Raw genomic sequence first — 16,538 nt, 5'->3', positions numbered from 1 at the left:
GAGCCTCACAGCTGATGATCTTCTTCCCGACCATAGCAGTGGCCATCTTTTCATCCCCAGGCACCTCCGTGTGCTTATGGGGTGATTGTTGCAGGGGAGGGCAAATGGTGCACTGCTGGTGCTCTTCTTCAAACAAAATATATCCCTTTAGGTTATGACAGAATTATTCAAGGAAGGATTTTATGTTCTTAACAATGTGTGAAGTGGTGCATGTCAAATTTTCCACCATGAATATTGTTCTCGGCTTTCTAGAAGACGGGCCAGGAAGAACATTACAGTGCACAGAATATGTTCTGTGTTTGTTAATGTTCTTTACCGAAAAATGTGTATTTACCTCTTTGCTGTTCCAAACCTTTTGCCAAAGCTGTTTATTTGCATTAAGCGTCCCATTAGATTCTTCAAAATCATTCTGTGCCCACCATTAAATGTCCAACTTGTATTCACTGACCTTGCATTCTGAATCAGAGACCATTTATGTCTTGATTGGAACAACCTGCTACTGCACCAGTTGCTGTCTGTATTAATGTGTCTCAGAAATACATTATTTTGGTGTCTAGACAGTCAAAGACATGATTATAGCTGAATTGGCCCTTCACAGAGGTTCATGCAGCTCAGCATGTAGACCATGACAAATATTGTAATGGAAATATCATTAATTACTTCTGAAAGCATGTAAATGCTTGATACTGCTACTTCCCCTTGTTTTGTAAGGCACATTTAAGATCAAACATGTCCTTCAGATTTGGTATGAAATGAGACTGCACATCAGGCATGTAGCAACCCATTGACACATCGTTTTTTTTATTTTTTATTTGGTTTAGTTGACAAGGCCAACTTTACAAATATGTTTTTTTTATCAAGGTTTAACATTAATATTGTCAATATTCAATCAACAGTTAGAAAGATAAATGAATAAATATTGCAATTCATTACATAAATGCTTAACACAATTTTCTACATAAATTAACATTTCCAAAATATTTCATACAATGGTTGATATTCATTTTATGGTTCGATGTTAAGGTTTTCAAGAGAGGAAAAGGCAGCGTCCAAAATTTTCATAGTCGCAATTCTAACTGAGATTTTGTGCGTGGCGAATATCTCAGACCACATACATTCCTCCTGATAGACATTTCCAAAATGCAAGCTATGAGCAATAAGCGTTGAGACACAAAAGCTTGCATTCAGTAATGATATGACGATGCGTCTCTTTATGCAGTTCCATTTTACAGAAGCGACAGTTGGCTAATTCTTTTTTAATCAAGCCTCTTCTGGCCAGGATTTTATTAACTGGCCATAGATTGAGGCGAAATCTCAAGATTTTTGTTCTTAATTGGGTCTAGGGGCATTTAACGAGATAGTCTGCCATAGTACGCAACCTCTTGTGAGAAAATAGATTTCTGTCAAAATCTTTTAGTATAAGGCATTTTTCTTGCGTGAGCAACCCATCGGCCTGATAAAATTTGTCTTTGGCTTGATTTGGGCTTGTGAGAAGAAGATAAATGGAAATGCTTGCACCAGCTAATGCATCCAAAGTATGTGTTCACCATTCTAATGGAAAAGTCTGATTAGATGTCAACAAGTGATTTGCTAGAATGGCAAGACTATTTCGATTACTCAACCTCAAAAGATATTTGCGGAGTAGAGTGCACATTTTCCATATTACCTGTACATGTATAGATAGTAAGCCCAGTTCAAATCTGAGTAACAATTATGGCGTGCTCTTTGGCAGATTTAGTTCATTTTTCTAGAATTTAGATTCAAGTTTATTCCAGAATTGTTAACACTTTGGTAAAGTTGCTTCCGCTCCATAAATCACAATGGGTACATATTTTTGTTGGTAAAAAAACATTAGATGTATGCAGGTGAACTTGCCATATTTGTGTAAAAGAATTTTCGCTTGGGGTGTTAAAGTAGTTTAGAGGTCAGTGTTGCTTTGTGAATTTTGTCAGATATGGAACTGTTGAGCGTCACTCCTAGATATCTGTATTCTGATACTACTTTTAGCATTTGGTTCCCTATTATCCAATTAAACTTGTTTGAAAATTTTGATTTTGGTTTTCCAAATTCAATGATTTGTGTTTTGTCATGGTTTATCGTTAAGTTGTTTTTGGATGCGTATTGAGCAAGTTGCTGAAGGTGCTTCTGTAGTCAACTAGGGGTCTGGGACAACAGCACAAATCATCAGCATAGAGTAACCATGCTATTACTTGATTGTCTAATTTTGGTGCGTCTGCTGAAACTGTAACAAAATGATCTCCCATATCCAGTATAAAAAGATTGAAAAGTGTGGAGACAAGTATGCACCCCTGCTTGAGGCCCTGTTCGGTCTTAATGATATTAGATAGAAGGCCTTCCATGTTAATCTTAATTTGTACTGAGGTATTCGTATGGAGCAGAGTCACTATTTTCACCAGAGATGGAGGGCAACCATATTTAATCAACTTATTTTGAAGTAACTCTCTATCAATTGAATAAAAAGCCACGCGGAAGTCAATAAATGCCATTTATAAAGGCTGCTTCCGCGTGGTGTAAGTCGACTTCAGGGTGTTAAGTAGCGATATGTTGATTGCAGTTCCTAGGCCAGCAACAAATCCCGTTTGAAAGGGGTCTCTCCTATTAGCGGCCAATGACCAAGCATTCAGGTCTCAAAGGACCAACCGGCAATAGATTTTCCCCGGCGCATCTAATAGGGTGATTGGCCTATAGCTCATAGGTTTCTGTCGATCCCCCTTCTCATAAATTGGGACTATGATCGAGTGACACCATGAATTCGGTAGTTCTTGATTATGTTGAATTATGAGAAACACAGTATGGAGAATCAAGGCCCACAGGTTTGGGTGCCTTTTCAGGACAGCATTGGATAAACCATCCGGACCTGGGGCTCGAGATGAGCTAGCCTTGTTGATATAGATTCAGACATCATCCTCATCGAAATCCAAAGCAAAATGGGAAGTTAATTCTGTTGAGCTCAAAGCAGAATGGGCCATTAGGCTGCATAGAGTATTCCCGCTAATTATTGAGATTGTTTGTTGTTGTGTTGGAGCTTCTAGTTACACTCTCGTAATATGGCTGGATTCTTGAAGAATGTTTTCCTGCTCTGGAGTATTACATTTTGCCATTATGTTTGAATAGCCTTGGGGAATCTTGAGGCAAGATTTTAGTTGACTTTTCGTCTCCATGTTTGTTGTAATCAGAAAGCCTAATTCATATTGTGCATCTTTAGCAGCCCAGATGGTTTTTCGCATGATAGGTGATTTAATCCATATTAGGGTTGTTCCAAGATTTCGCGCATTGGGGAATTCAATTTGATCTAAATCATTTGATCTAATTTCCTTGAGAGTGGATGTATCTGCAAAAAGCATCAAAATGCTTTGTCTGTTCATGTTGTACGTTGGAAAAGCATCAGCTCGACATGTGATTAGCAGAGATTGGGCCTCATTAAAACTCAGGCGGTAAGGGGTTTACGGCGCCGTAAACAGCGCCGACCCTTACCGCCTGAGTACGAGGTCCCTTAGCGCCATGGCGGATTTAACACCTGCTTTTAGCAGGTGTTAAAATCCATGGCGCTAAGGGACCATGGAGTTAATTACGCCACCGTAATTTACGGTGGCGTAATTAACGCCTTCCCCACTCCCATTATGCCCTATGGGGCAAAAATGGGAATGGGGAAGGGTAAATGGGGATTGGGGACTTACCGCCCCGCCAAACTCGGAATGGGGCGGTAAGTCCGCCAACCACCATGGCGTAAACATAGTTTACGCCATGGTGGTAAAGTCACGGCCCAGGCGGTAACTTACCACCTGGGTCGTAATGAGGCCCATTGTCTTGTTTCCAGTTTTAAATTAATTGGATTTGAATGGAGGTACCATGGATCTCCTTGCATTTGCTATGCAATGTTGCATGGATGTATGTGAGTTGAATATCTTTGGGGCTTTTAAATTGATGGTAGAGGTGCCCTGTGATATTGTGGGGAGTCTGTTTTTTGGGCAACAGAATCTCTGATTTCTTCTAGATTTCCCATATGATGGTTGTTGGTGATTTTAGGGCTTATTACTTGCTCATGCGATTGTGACTCTAAGTCTGCAAAGGATACTCTTTTGTCAGAGCGGTCAATAGTATTGTTAAAAATGGTGTGTGGTGCAAGTGGGCCGGCCATTAGTGCTGTACATTTGCCAAGTCCATTTGCTATAATAGGTGAACAGGGTGGTTCAAATTTGAACTGTTGCATGTATAGGTCAATTTCTTGCTTTAGTGCTGCTCTACCATCAATCATCTTTTTTGATGTTAGATCCCCCTCTTTCTCATCGTTAGTTTGGGAGTAGCTCTGAGGCAGAGTCTTAGTTTGAGTTAGGGCGGCGGTCTGAGATTCTTCTGCTATTTTAACCAATTTGTCTAGTGGAGAATGGATTGGAATGGCCTTACATGGCACTTGGCACTCAAGTTGCCTAGATTTCTTTAACGGTGCCAAAGTGACATAATTATTCATTCTGGTAGTGGAAGCCGAAACTAGTCTATTATTGAGTTTGGCCAGGTTATTAATGAATCGTCTGGTGGAGGCACTTGCATCAGATTTAGATGCTTTCACATTTTTTGATTTTTATTCCTGTATTTTTTTTTACTTTTGGTTTCTGAACTTGCAAATGATCTAGCATTTTTTTTTGAATACACGGTAGGGCACCTTACGAGCTTGAGTGTCCTCCTGAGTCTTAGCCATCTTGTCAGTATTTTGAGCCTCATGTATAGCGGAGCAAGCATTTGCTGGTACAGCTTTATCAGTTATTATGCCGCTAACATAAGGCAATACACAAAACTGCTTTGCGATTTATTTGTGCGATGCTGCGGATGCCACAGTTGTGGGTTCTAGGGTGTTCTTCTGTGGTTCACATACAGGAGGAGCAGTAATCTCCACATGTTCAGTTTGATTCTTGGCCAGAATTGAAATCATCTTTTTCTGCCAAGTAGATAGAGAATCAAATTATTCAGATTGCTTTTATTATTTTGTCATTAGCCAAATGCAGTAACGCAGAACCGCAAGGCACATCCTAAGCAAGCTTGCTGATCCTTAAAGCCAATAGTCACATGGACATACAGGAGTATATGTGGGACCAGATCAAACCATCTATAGCTAACCCATAGGGAATATAGTATAATGGACAATGTAGACACTGCATTATAAGGTTTAGGAAAATTACAGCAGGCCTCAAATCATTGAGCAGCTGACAAGCTGATCCGATTCAGGCTGAACAGAGAGCAAGACGCATGAGACAGGGCCCACAGCCAAGGTCCAGCGATATGGAGACATTCCAATCCAGAGACACCAAAGGGACCAGTTGCAGAGAAACATAATAAATCCTCATAATTAGGAGTTGAAGAGCTCGATTTTGTGGTCTCTAAACATGTGATACAGCTGAATGAGACAATGGAAAGTCTTCCATGGTGGGAAGGAGAAGCCAGTCCCAGCAGTCAGATGCAGATGGCTACAAGTGTTGCTACCGTTAGGTGAATATTCTCATAAGGCAAAGGGGGTGTAAACAAGTTACAATACAGACACATAATCATTCAAATTACCTTGAAGAGGTACACCATGAGCTAAGAACTCGTTTGAGTTTCAGGCCTGGGGGAATCAACTCTAGCCAAACACAGTTTAGTATTCCAGGGGTGGATGGCAACGGAAAAAGAGCCAATGGTAAGCCCACTACTCTGCAACAATGTAATAGATAGTGAATTGGGGATGGGACAGGCCAGCCACCTGACACGTGAGAGCCAGTAGAATAACACATATAGGTGATGATTTGGTAGTAATGAATGAGCAACCAGGCTTAAGCTTTCAGGAGGTGATGCAGGTTGGTTCCTAAGGTCAGTGTTTCCCCAAAGCCCCCACAAAGGAATGTCTACACTCTATGTTAGGTGATAACATAGCTTCTTTATGCTACACAAAAATATATACATATAAATAATAACACTTTAACTTGGAATACTTATTCAAAGAATGGCGTTTATATATATTCTATGTGGTACCACAAAATACTTAAATTCAGTAGGAAAGGCAATAACTGCAGACAGTTTTAAATAGGCATGCACATTTCTTAAGTGAGGTGTATCAGCATAGCATAGGGAAGACATCCAGGTTAGTTGTTGTGAACAGCGGCAGAATGCTTGCATTAGATTAGATTTACAATAGATTTACAATTCTGTGTGAAGATCCCCCCGTTCCCCGGGCAACCTGTAAGGGAAAAGTTAGCTTGTAACTTATCTTGTCTTTTACAGCCTCGTCGAATAATATTCAATAACCTGCTTTCTTATACAAGGTTCTACTACTCCAAAGTACCTGAGAGACCACAGGAGAACAGAATCTGAGATTAATCTGGGACCCATGAACTAAGGCTAGAAGATGCTCTTCCTCGTCACTGTACCTTTGGTGCCTTGGCAGATGAAGTGACAGAGTTTCTTGGTTTCACTCAATGATTCCCTTTGAGGATGGACTCCCCTTGGATGAAGGAGCACCTGGGATGTTGAGTCTGCGAGATTAATGGAAACACAGTCTTTTAGTCAATGAATTCTCCAACTGTAGAAATCCTGTGAAGATGAAACTTGCTGTGGCCTTTCTAAAGCCATGGCAGATGACAATGAGATGTCTGGCACACTTTGATGACTTCTGGCAGGGACGGGTGTAGAGGTCACTTTTGGTGTAGGGTTTTGGAATATCACATTTTTCAGACTTTTGGTTCTTTGGAGCTTCAGCCACAGCACAGACATCTGGACAGCTTCTGGCAACCTGGACTCGACCATTGGAGTGGACCATGGTCCCTCACCAAGCCTGGACCCTCGAGACATCTTTGTTAGCTTCTGGTGGCAGGAAATCCACTGACGTTCCTTTCTCTACAGTCAGCAACTCTCGACTATCTCTGGATGGAAAAAGTGGTCAGTGATGATGGCAAGGATGTCCTGAAATGTTCTTAGGTAGTTTGGAACTCTGGGTGTCCAGCAGAAATATGTCAGGGTAACCACTCTTCTGGGCGGAAGACAGCAAAAGCTTCCAGTGGTAACGAAATGCACATCTGGACCCTCGGTGACACCAATGGTCTTCCTCGACTTGAGATGTCCGGGTACCCCTCTTCAGGGCATGCGCACTGCACTGGCTTCCAGGGTTCTTCTGATGAAGAGTAGAAGTTTGCACAATGGTCCCTCATAGCTCAGGGAGAGGTCTCTTTTGCAGGTACTCTCTGGATCAGTCATTGGAAGAACACAGCAGATTTCGGATTGCAGTGAAGACATTTCAGCAACAGACTCTAGCTCGGCTTCAAGGAACAGATTATTCTTGCTAGGCTTCAACTTCAGCTTCTGAACAAATTGGTAAGTGAGAGATCCCCAGATTGTCACGATTGTGCAACTGGCACACCAATTGGCACTCATCGTGGACTATTTGGGACTCAATTGTTTCCTTAATACTCCCTGGACAACACCTATTCATATTATTGCACTTACTTTCCGTTTACAAGGCTTTGGAACTTTCGTATTTACTTTTACAAACTACATGTCCCATAATGCACCGCGTGGCAGTTCCCATTTCCTGGCTATTCCTATACAGCAGTTCTAGCACTACAATCCCCAGAAGCCTTAAAGAACAGTGCAGCCTTCGCTTTCCCAGGACTAGAGAGGGGCAGAGGCCAATTACATTCAGGTGTGCTGCTCCAGGTGCTGCTAATTAGCCTACTTCAGCACAGGAAACTCAGTATTTAAGCAGCTGCCTGCAAGAGCACAGGCCTCTTGCATTGAGCTTCTACCATCCCTTTGTTGCCCTGTTCCTTGGATATTTGCTGTGTCCTGTGGCTTCCATTTCCAGCTCTTGTTCCAGAGCCCTGTGCTTCCTGCCTTGCTGCCCTGCTTCTCAGCCCTATCTCCCCTGCCCTTTGCCTGCACCTCTGTACCTTCCATACTGCAGCCCTGCTTCCTTGCCTGCAGCCCTCTGTTCATGATTCCTGTCATTGTCTTCCTTTAGTTTTCAGTCCTCCCCTTTGGTTATCCACTTCAGTTATACTGTGTCCTTAATTTCCCTCTGCTAGCTTTCTCTTGTCTTTCCAGCCCTGAGTTACTGTTCTTGATTTCCGTGAACAGTTTCCGGTCGCCATTCCCTGCATTTAGATACTAGGTTTCTGCCCTTCCTTTCTTCTGCTTCTCTGTTCTGAACCTTGCTCTCTTTGACTTCCTTTTCCCTGGATATTTCTGTTCTTGTCTTCACTTGTGTTTTATGTAAATCCTATGTACAGAGTTTGACTGTTGGATTCCAGCAGGCAATCTCTGCCCCTTCCCTTGTCGCGTTTCAGTGTTGTACTTTGTGCCATTGTTTGCAGTGTACTGGTTCCTGTTTCAGGAAGCAGTCATTGTTCGGTTCCTGCTGGACCTGTACAGGCTTCAGTCTTGTGAGTACTGTTACCTTGTTTGTGCCTTAGGTTTCAGGTACAGACACCCACTGCTGTTGCACCCAGCCATGAGCATTCAGAGTGAGCCCCTGCAATGGCAATCTGTGCAGAAGGCTGGAGTTTCCAAAGGTCTGTGGAACACTCTTTCCCCATTCTGTGTACACCCCAAGAGGAAACCCAGCGTGTTTGTATCTTTATATTCCCTGCCCCTTTTTGTTCACAGCCACTGTTGTCTGTCCTTTCTTGTCTACAGGACTCCTTGTAATCCAGCTTCTTGTGTGCCTTTCTCCATTTAGCTTAGTGGGCACGTCTCTACCCTCAGGCCCCACCTGACACAGATATACACATCTGCCCTCATTCACTCTGGCTGAGACAGGCTCAGTCAGCCAATCACGCAGAAGGGCATTCATTCAGGTAGGCAGCTAATAATGTTCACAGGCATTCAGGACATTCACTCCATCCAGCCACCCATAACACAAAATGTGATTGGGGCAAGTGCCCAGCCTTTCAGCACACTACATGGCATTCATGTAAGTTTCAGTCAGGGCTGTCTCATTCATTTTGTCACACACAGAAACCAGGCACCCACAACAGATAATGTGAGTTGACTCCTGTTATATTCTTTGATATCTATTTAATAATACATAAGTATATGCCAGACTCCTTGGTGTGTCTTCAACCTCTTTATTCATCGGCCAACTAACCTTCCCCCGCCCCTAACACTCCATCTGTAAAACACTTCCATGTTCCACATTCCAATGCATAATGATCAGCAATACATAACACTATATTACCATATTATCATACCCATAACAACACCCCCTTACTTATCATCTCAGTTCAGCTTCGCAACTTAACACATTTATGTTTCAACTTAAACACAATGAACAAGTACATTTGTACATACAGTATAGCAGGTTTACACCACATCTGCTCAATTAGATGAGCCGGCCTTCGACTTATTCTGCAAGGCCGACTGCTTGGAACTACATCCTGTAGCTCAGAACTTACATCACCTTCTGACTCCACCAACCCAGAACTCTCTTGAACATCATCCAACCCTACAGAAATGTCATCAGAGAAAGAAAAGTCAATTTCTTCAGGCATCTATGCTCCATGTTCATCTTCATCTTCTTCCTCCAAACCATCTTGGAATAGCCCTCTAAAATATGAAACAGTCCTTGTTATCTCACAGTCATCGCCCACAGCTGTCACCATGGGACCTTTTAGTCCTCTTTATTTTTAACGGCACCGGCCTGTATCTCGAGTCCATTTTCCCATGCAGCCTTTTCTGAACCAGAACACTCTCCCACCTTCAAATTACTTTCACTTGACCTTCTCTTGCCATCAGTCCACTCTTTAATCCTTTTCCTTTTCAGTCTATCCCTTTCCCTGATCTCTGCATCCTCCACAGATGTATAGTCCTCCATCTGTGGAAGCCTGGTTCAGGGTTTATACTGAATCATCAAGTCAGATGGTGAATATCCAGTCATCTCTTGAGGGGTATTTCGATAGCTTTGCAACATCTGACACATGGCCTGAGGCATTGACATATTATCCAGAACCGCTTTCCGTCAAGTTCTCTTTATTGTGTTCATAAATCTCTCTTTAGCAACCAAATGTATAAATATATCCAACTTATTTATAGCATTTTGATTCCCAACTGCTCGTAAGAACTGCTCAAATTTATCTAGCCACTCTTGCCATCATTGACCCTGATCTTCTTGAGGTTCTTGACTGAAAGTGTTTGGATGCCTCAAACAGCTGACTGGATTCATGGGCAATAATATCCCAGATGCAATTTGAGATGAATTTGTGCTTGAGTCCCCATTTGCATTGTCAGGTGACATCTTATTTAATATTCCACCGATATTTGATTATCTGTCCTTATTTGTCTTTTGACTTTGCTGTTTGATTAATACTTTGCTTTGTTTTGACTCTTGCAATATTTGCTTATTATTTTGCACTTATTCAGTATCCAGTGTTTATTTCGTTTTGTAATACTTCTTTTCCTATGATTATTGATGTTGCATATATTTCATGTCAGTCTGTTTTTATTTTCCTCTATTAACATCTTTTTTGCTCGTTATTATATATGGTTATATATTCTCATTTGTAAACTTTCAGTATTTTGCTTTGTTTACTTGAACATGTGCTGCATATTCTTTTAAGCGATCATGTTATTCAATTTTGTTGCATTTATTTAGTCGTTCTGTTTCCCGTTGCCATGTAACCCTTTGTTTCCCTTTCAAGATGGTCGCACATTATTTCATGTACGCGCGCCCTTTCCTCTAGCGTCTATTATGTTGTTTTGCACATTCGTCATACAGCCCTCACCTCCATGCCTCCCGCTGCGTGTGAGTACTGTTAGCTCTGTTTCAAATAATGCTTCCTATTTTGACTTCGCTTTGCCTAATATGTTGCTCCCCAGCTACACGTTTATCCACTTCCTGACATCATTCTCTTTCATGCGCCTTACCGTCTTCTCTTGTTTATTTCCATTGACGGGCCCTTTCATCTTCATTTGTTTCCGTTTTCAAATCCAAGTTTCTGTTTCATCTGTTATTCCCTCATGCTTATGGTTTTGTTTTATTCTCCTTGTTCCCAAATGTTACATTTTTTGATATCTATTTCATAATACATAAGTATATGCCGGACTCCTTGGTGTGTCTTCAAACTCTTTATTCTTCAGCCAATTAACCTTCCCCTAACATTCCATCTGTAATACAGTTCCATGTTCCACATTCCAATGCATAAAGATCAGCAATACATAACACTATATTTACCATATTATCATACCCATAACACCTCCCAAGCTCTTTGAAACACATTGTGTATAGGTACTATATAAATGAACTCTCATATATGATATCATTCACACAGGTCCCGCCCCTAGAGTGCATCCACAACACACAAACCCTGGGAAGGCTACAGTCAATCTGACAGGAGGCAGCCCCAGAGCCATTTATGGCACGAGTGTCGTGTGCTGCCTTTGTATCTACCTTCTTCCCGGACCTCAGCCTCCCCTCTTGTGGAAATCGAAATAATATTGTACCTCCTATCACATTGTTTAAATGTATGTTGGCCTACGCCAAGTTGTCCAAAAACATTGTGTACATAGATTCCGCGGCAAGGTTTTGACCTTAATGTATTGTGCAAATCGCCATCTTGGATTAAGCCGCCATTTTAGGTACTCTTGCAGTGTGGAAGTCACCCTGAACAACAAAATGGAGGCCGAATGACATTTCGAGTGGGATTCTGGCCGTTGTGACCTCCGCACACATGAATAAGTAATATGCCCGCAGGCCACTTGTTAGGGTCGCGAACTGAGACCTTGTCCTCTCCCTGACCTATGTGTAAATGAACAACTGTATCAGCGGAACTGATCAAAATGCATACATTATGGGATTGACCTGGCTACAAACCCTAGGTTTGGTTCTGAGAATGGTTAACTTGCGAGGGGGTTGGCCAAGGCTGGATAAAAAGTATAAAAACCCAAGTATCCCGATGTTCGGTCTCTCACACTAACACGGCGAACTACCGTTGATGGTTCGTTCTGTTACTCTGAGGGCTGAATAGCTATCCGTATGTCAATTGACTTTGGTAATTGTTGTAACTTTGAATAAAGCGCTTTGTATGTCCTTTGTAACCTGTGTTGGTGTGTTTCCTTTGGGCTTCCCGGCCTCATATCAATTTTTCTGTTTCCACAGTTGGCGCCCGAATAGGGACCCTCAAGATTGATGCCGGATCATTGAAGGTTGACGCAGACTATCGAACCGGGATCGGACGGTGTGATTCTGCGGGCCCGACCGATCGAGACACGATACCTCGGCAGCGCTGCACGATCCGATCCTTGGACGATAGTCGTGTGGTCTGATACGGCATCTTGACGAGGGTCCAATTTTTGAGGCGGGCAGATTTGCCGAAACCACCAAACGCAAGGTAAAATTCGTTAGGTAAGTCTTTTGTAAACCGTACGGTCCTCCTTAGGTTTGGTCAGGTGCAGTCATGACCCAGCTCTTAAGTTAACCCTGACAATTTGAATTTGGCATATTGTATCTGCAGACACAATTATTGGACCAGGTAACACCAATTTTTTGAGAAATGCCTGGGAAATTGTCAAGCTGTTTTAGGGCTCTGTTCCGCAGCGATCGACAATCTTTGGAATTTAGCCGTCCGGCACCACAGGAGGGGTCGCCGGCGTGTACTATGTACTGTAAGTATGGCATTGGTAGTATCGTATTTAATGACATTTGGCACAGACAGACCAGACCTGCCTCCGAATTTCAGTGGCCAATCAATGGTAGTTTTGAGATCCCCCGTATTGAATATTTAGAATCGATCTTGTTAAAGAAAAAGGCTAGACCAGCAGCCTTTGATGTGTTACAAAATTGGAAGAAAGAAGCATTGCAGCAGCTTAAAAGTAGGGATAAACATGCACGTCGTCATAAAACAAACGCTGAAAAAGCATTATTGTATGATAAAGAAAAGCGGTCAGAATTAGTTAAAAATGTGGATAGAGCCTTTTCACTCGGGGTCCAGAAAATGTACCCCTCTAAAGATTTCCATGTTTCTGAGGAATTTATTGAGAAGTTATTAAATGAACGCAGGCCCGATGCCTCAGCGCCACCTCCGTATGCTCCTGTCTTGGGCACTCTGCCCATTCCTGCTGTTATTCCTGTTGCTATTCCTGTTCCCCCTGTACAGCCTATTGTTTCTAGTCCTTTGGTTGTCGTTCCTCCACCTATCGCACCGCCCCTTCCCCCTGCACCTGCACCTTTGTTAAGTTTACCTATACCTCCACTCCCGAGTGGCCCCGTATTGATCGGAGTCGATCCAGGTTCAGGGTCAATGATTGTGACTCGTAGTACTGTTTCTGCAGATAGGAAACAGGAATTGTTTGCATGGGCTAAGCATTGCATGGAGAAAGGTGATCAAGCTAATGTTTTTTCTACATTATCTAATTTGAATAGTTTTCCCGAGAAAAATGTTTTTATCAAAGGTTTGGAGACTCATTTGTGTGTGATGTGGGCTAGATTACAAAATTCGGATCTTCTACAAGGAGTGAGAGATCTGAATACTTTGGCACTTTTGAGGGACACAGAGCAGAAAGTATATGGACATGTTGAAAGATTGTTTGAGTTTAGGAAAGACTTTGAAAAATCACGAGATGAGGATGATGAAGACGATAGAATATATGTACAGAAACGGTTCCTTCCATGCCGTAGAGCGGCACCTGAGGAAGTACGAATTTGTACCAAAGATGCGGTTCGATGGATCTCAGATTCATCGATACCACCAGACGAAGTGTATGACACATATAGTCAGTATACAGTAGAGATGCAAAGAAAAGTAATTCAGGTGATGGTACAGCACCTACAAGAGGAATGTGTAAGGAAGATGGTTAGTTGCCCCATAGAATTATTGGGGATTTGTAAAAGGGCTTTTTTGCCCGACACTTCTACAGCTGCCTTAGCGCTCGACCTGGCTCTATTGCTTAGTAAGCGGCTGGAGGTACCTATATCTCAGTTGCCTATGAGAGAGGTTCCTCCGACCTTTGTCCCAAAAGTTGAGATCCCCGCCAACTCGGCGACTGGTGCCCCCGCGGTGGATATCCCTGCACATTATGTATCGCAATTCGTTCACGTCCCGTTTTCACGACAGGAAGTGAACACAATTAGACAATCAGTTCCCGATATTAGGAAAAACCAGACGGGGTTTTACAAAGAAATAGAGTCCGTTCTACAGTCCTCTGTGTTCACCTTGAGTGACATTGACTTGTTATTTCCTGTGCTCCTACCCGTAGATGTATGGAAACAGGTTCGGACAATAGACGATGTGCCAGGGCTGGGAGATACGTGGGCAAATCTGTTTAGAATTGATGGAGAAAGACCAGCTGGTGAGAAACCGCCACCGGTAATACTTACTTTACCTGATAGGATTGTCGCTAAACTAAAGACTATAATTCCAGAAAAAAGGATAATTGGGACAAGCTTACGGCCTGTGTCCAAGGGAAAACTGAAGGCGCCACCGAATTTTTCAATAGATTCGAGCAGGTATTTTCTGACTTCAGTGGACAGGATTTAGGTACAGAGTCGGGGAAGAGGTTGTTCGTGGACAAATTTGTACGTGGATTGTTACCTGACATCCAGTCACAAATTATGTCCTCTGAGAGCGCTTGGCAGGCAAAATCTCAATCTGAGGTTTTGCACATGGCTCAGTATTATGGGAACCGTGTTAATAATGAAAAGGAGAAAATCGAAAAGAGAAAGGGTGATTTGAAAACCAAAGTATTATTGCAGCAAATTGTTAGAAACCCCAGAGGAGGTACGACACAGACTAGAGGTCAGTATGTTCCAAAAGGAAATGCTCCTCTGAGTACTGTGAATATTAATCAATATGCTTATTGCCGCCAGGAAGGTCATTGGCGGTCCTTCGCCAGAGGTCAAGCAGTGCGTTTGGGGGTATGGGTAGACGACCTAGGGGCCGCCCTGGAGCAGGGGGCCCTGACAGAGGTCAGCTTTTGCAAGATTCTCAGCAACCTTTTTCACGGGAAAATCAGACCTCGCGTATGGACTCGAGAAACATATTTGATCACCCTTCTGCTGCCTACCTTTCTGAATAGCTTCCTTCTGATGAGGCTCTATTTTATTAGGATTGCCTGAAGCAGGGTTTGGAACCTTTGCCTATTCCCGTTAATCAAAAAGGCCCCTACGTTGAATTATTAGTGGGGAATAGGAAACACCAGTTTTTGATTGAAACTGGAGCACAGAAGTGCTCCATTGATCATTCCAGTGTTCCAAACATCCCACTGTCAGGGCAAACAAATGTTTCCGTAGGGTTTTCTGGTATACCAACTGTCTGTCCGGTTTCTGCGCCGGTATCCGTTTCTTTGGGTCCCTTCACAGACGATTGCCCTTTTCTTCTCACTTCAAACTGTGGAGAGAATTTGCTGGGGTTGAATTTGTTAAAGAAATTGAACGCAGTAATTCATTGTTCTTCGGATGGAATACGGCTAACGGTTTCACCACAGCAACTTCCTAATTCTCAGTTCTTGATTCGACCTTTACCACCCGAGTTTAGCATTGTTCCGGAATGTTTATGGGTGGTGGACGACAATGATGTTGGAGTATTACATATTGAGCCTGTTAAAATAGTCCTGAAACATGGGGTGAAACTGCCACGCATTCCGCAGTATAAAATATCAGCTGAAGGCGAACGTGCTCTGAAATGCATTGTCTCCGATTTCGTACATCGTGGGGTGATAGAAGAAATTACAGGTAGTTTGTGTAACAGTCCGATCTTACCCGTATATAAGAAAGGCGACAATGCAATTCCATACCGGTTTATAATCGATCTTCGTGCTATTAAACGAATGGCCGCCCCACAATTTCCAATTGTACCTGATGTGACGACGATATTAACAATGATCCCTGCAACGGCTACGCACTTTAGTGTTGTGGATCGGAAAAAACGCCTTCTTTAGTATCCCTATACATAAAGAAAGCAGATATCTGTTTGCGTTCACCTTGGGGGGACGCTCGTTTACATTTACAAGGGCACCTCAAGGGTATACTGAAAGTCCTAGTATTTATAGTAGAGCTGTAAAGGAGCAGCTCGACACCCTTGAATTGCCACCTACTTGCACGCTGCTTCAATATGTTGACGATTTACTTTTGGCTGCAGATTCTGAGAAAGCCTGTAAAGAAAGCACTATACTGTTGCTTGTTCATCTAGCTAAAAATGGTCACAAAGCTTCGCTTAAAAAATTTCAATATTGTTGTCAGGAGGTTGCCTATCTAGGCTACCTCCTGTCAAAGGAGGGGAGAAGATTGACACCTGAAAGAATAAAACACATTTCTGGCATGCCTGTTCCAAAAACGCAGAAGGAAGTCAGAGCCCTGATAGGGATGGCGTCCTACTGTAGGTTGTGGATCCCGAACCAGTGGTAAAACCGATGTTGGCTTTGACGAAGAAGGGCATTTCTCTGCCACTGCCATGGGAATCGGAACATCAACGATCATTTGAGCTTCTCAAAACCGTGCTATGTTCGGCACCGGTTCTGGGTACTCCAAATTATGACAAGGCCTTTGTGTTGTTTGTGCATGAATGTGA

Source organism: Ambystoma mexicanum, chromosome 2q, assembly GCF_040938575.1.
Source record: "Ambystoma mexicanum isolate Mex_15411 chromosome 2q, UKY_AmexF1_1, whole genome shotgun sequence".
Lineage (NCBI taxonomy): Eukaryota > Metazoa > Chordata > Amphibia > Caudata > Ambystomatidae > Ambystoma > Ambystoma mexicanum.
Note: the sequence above shows the minus strand (reverse complement) of the source record.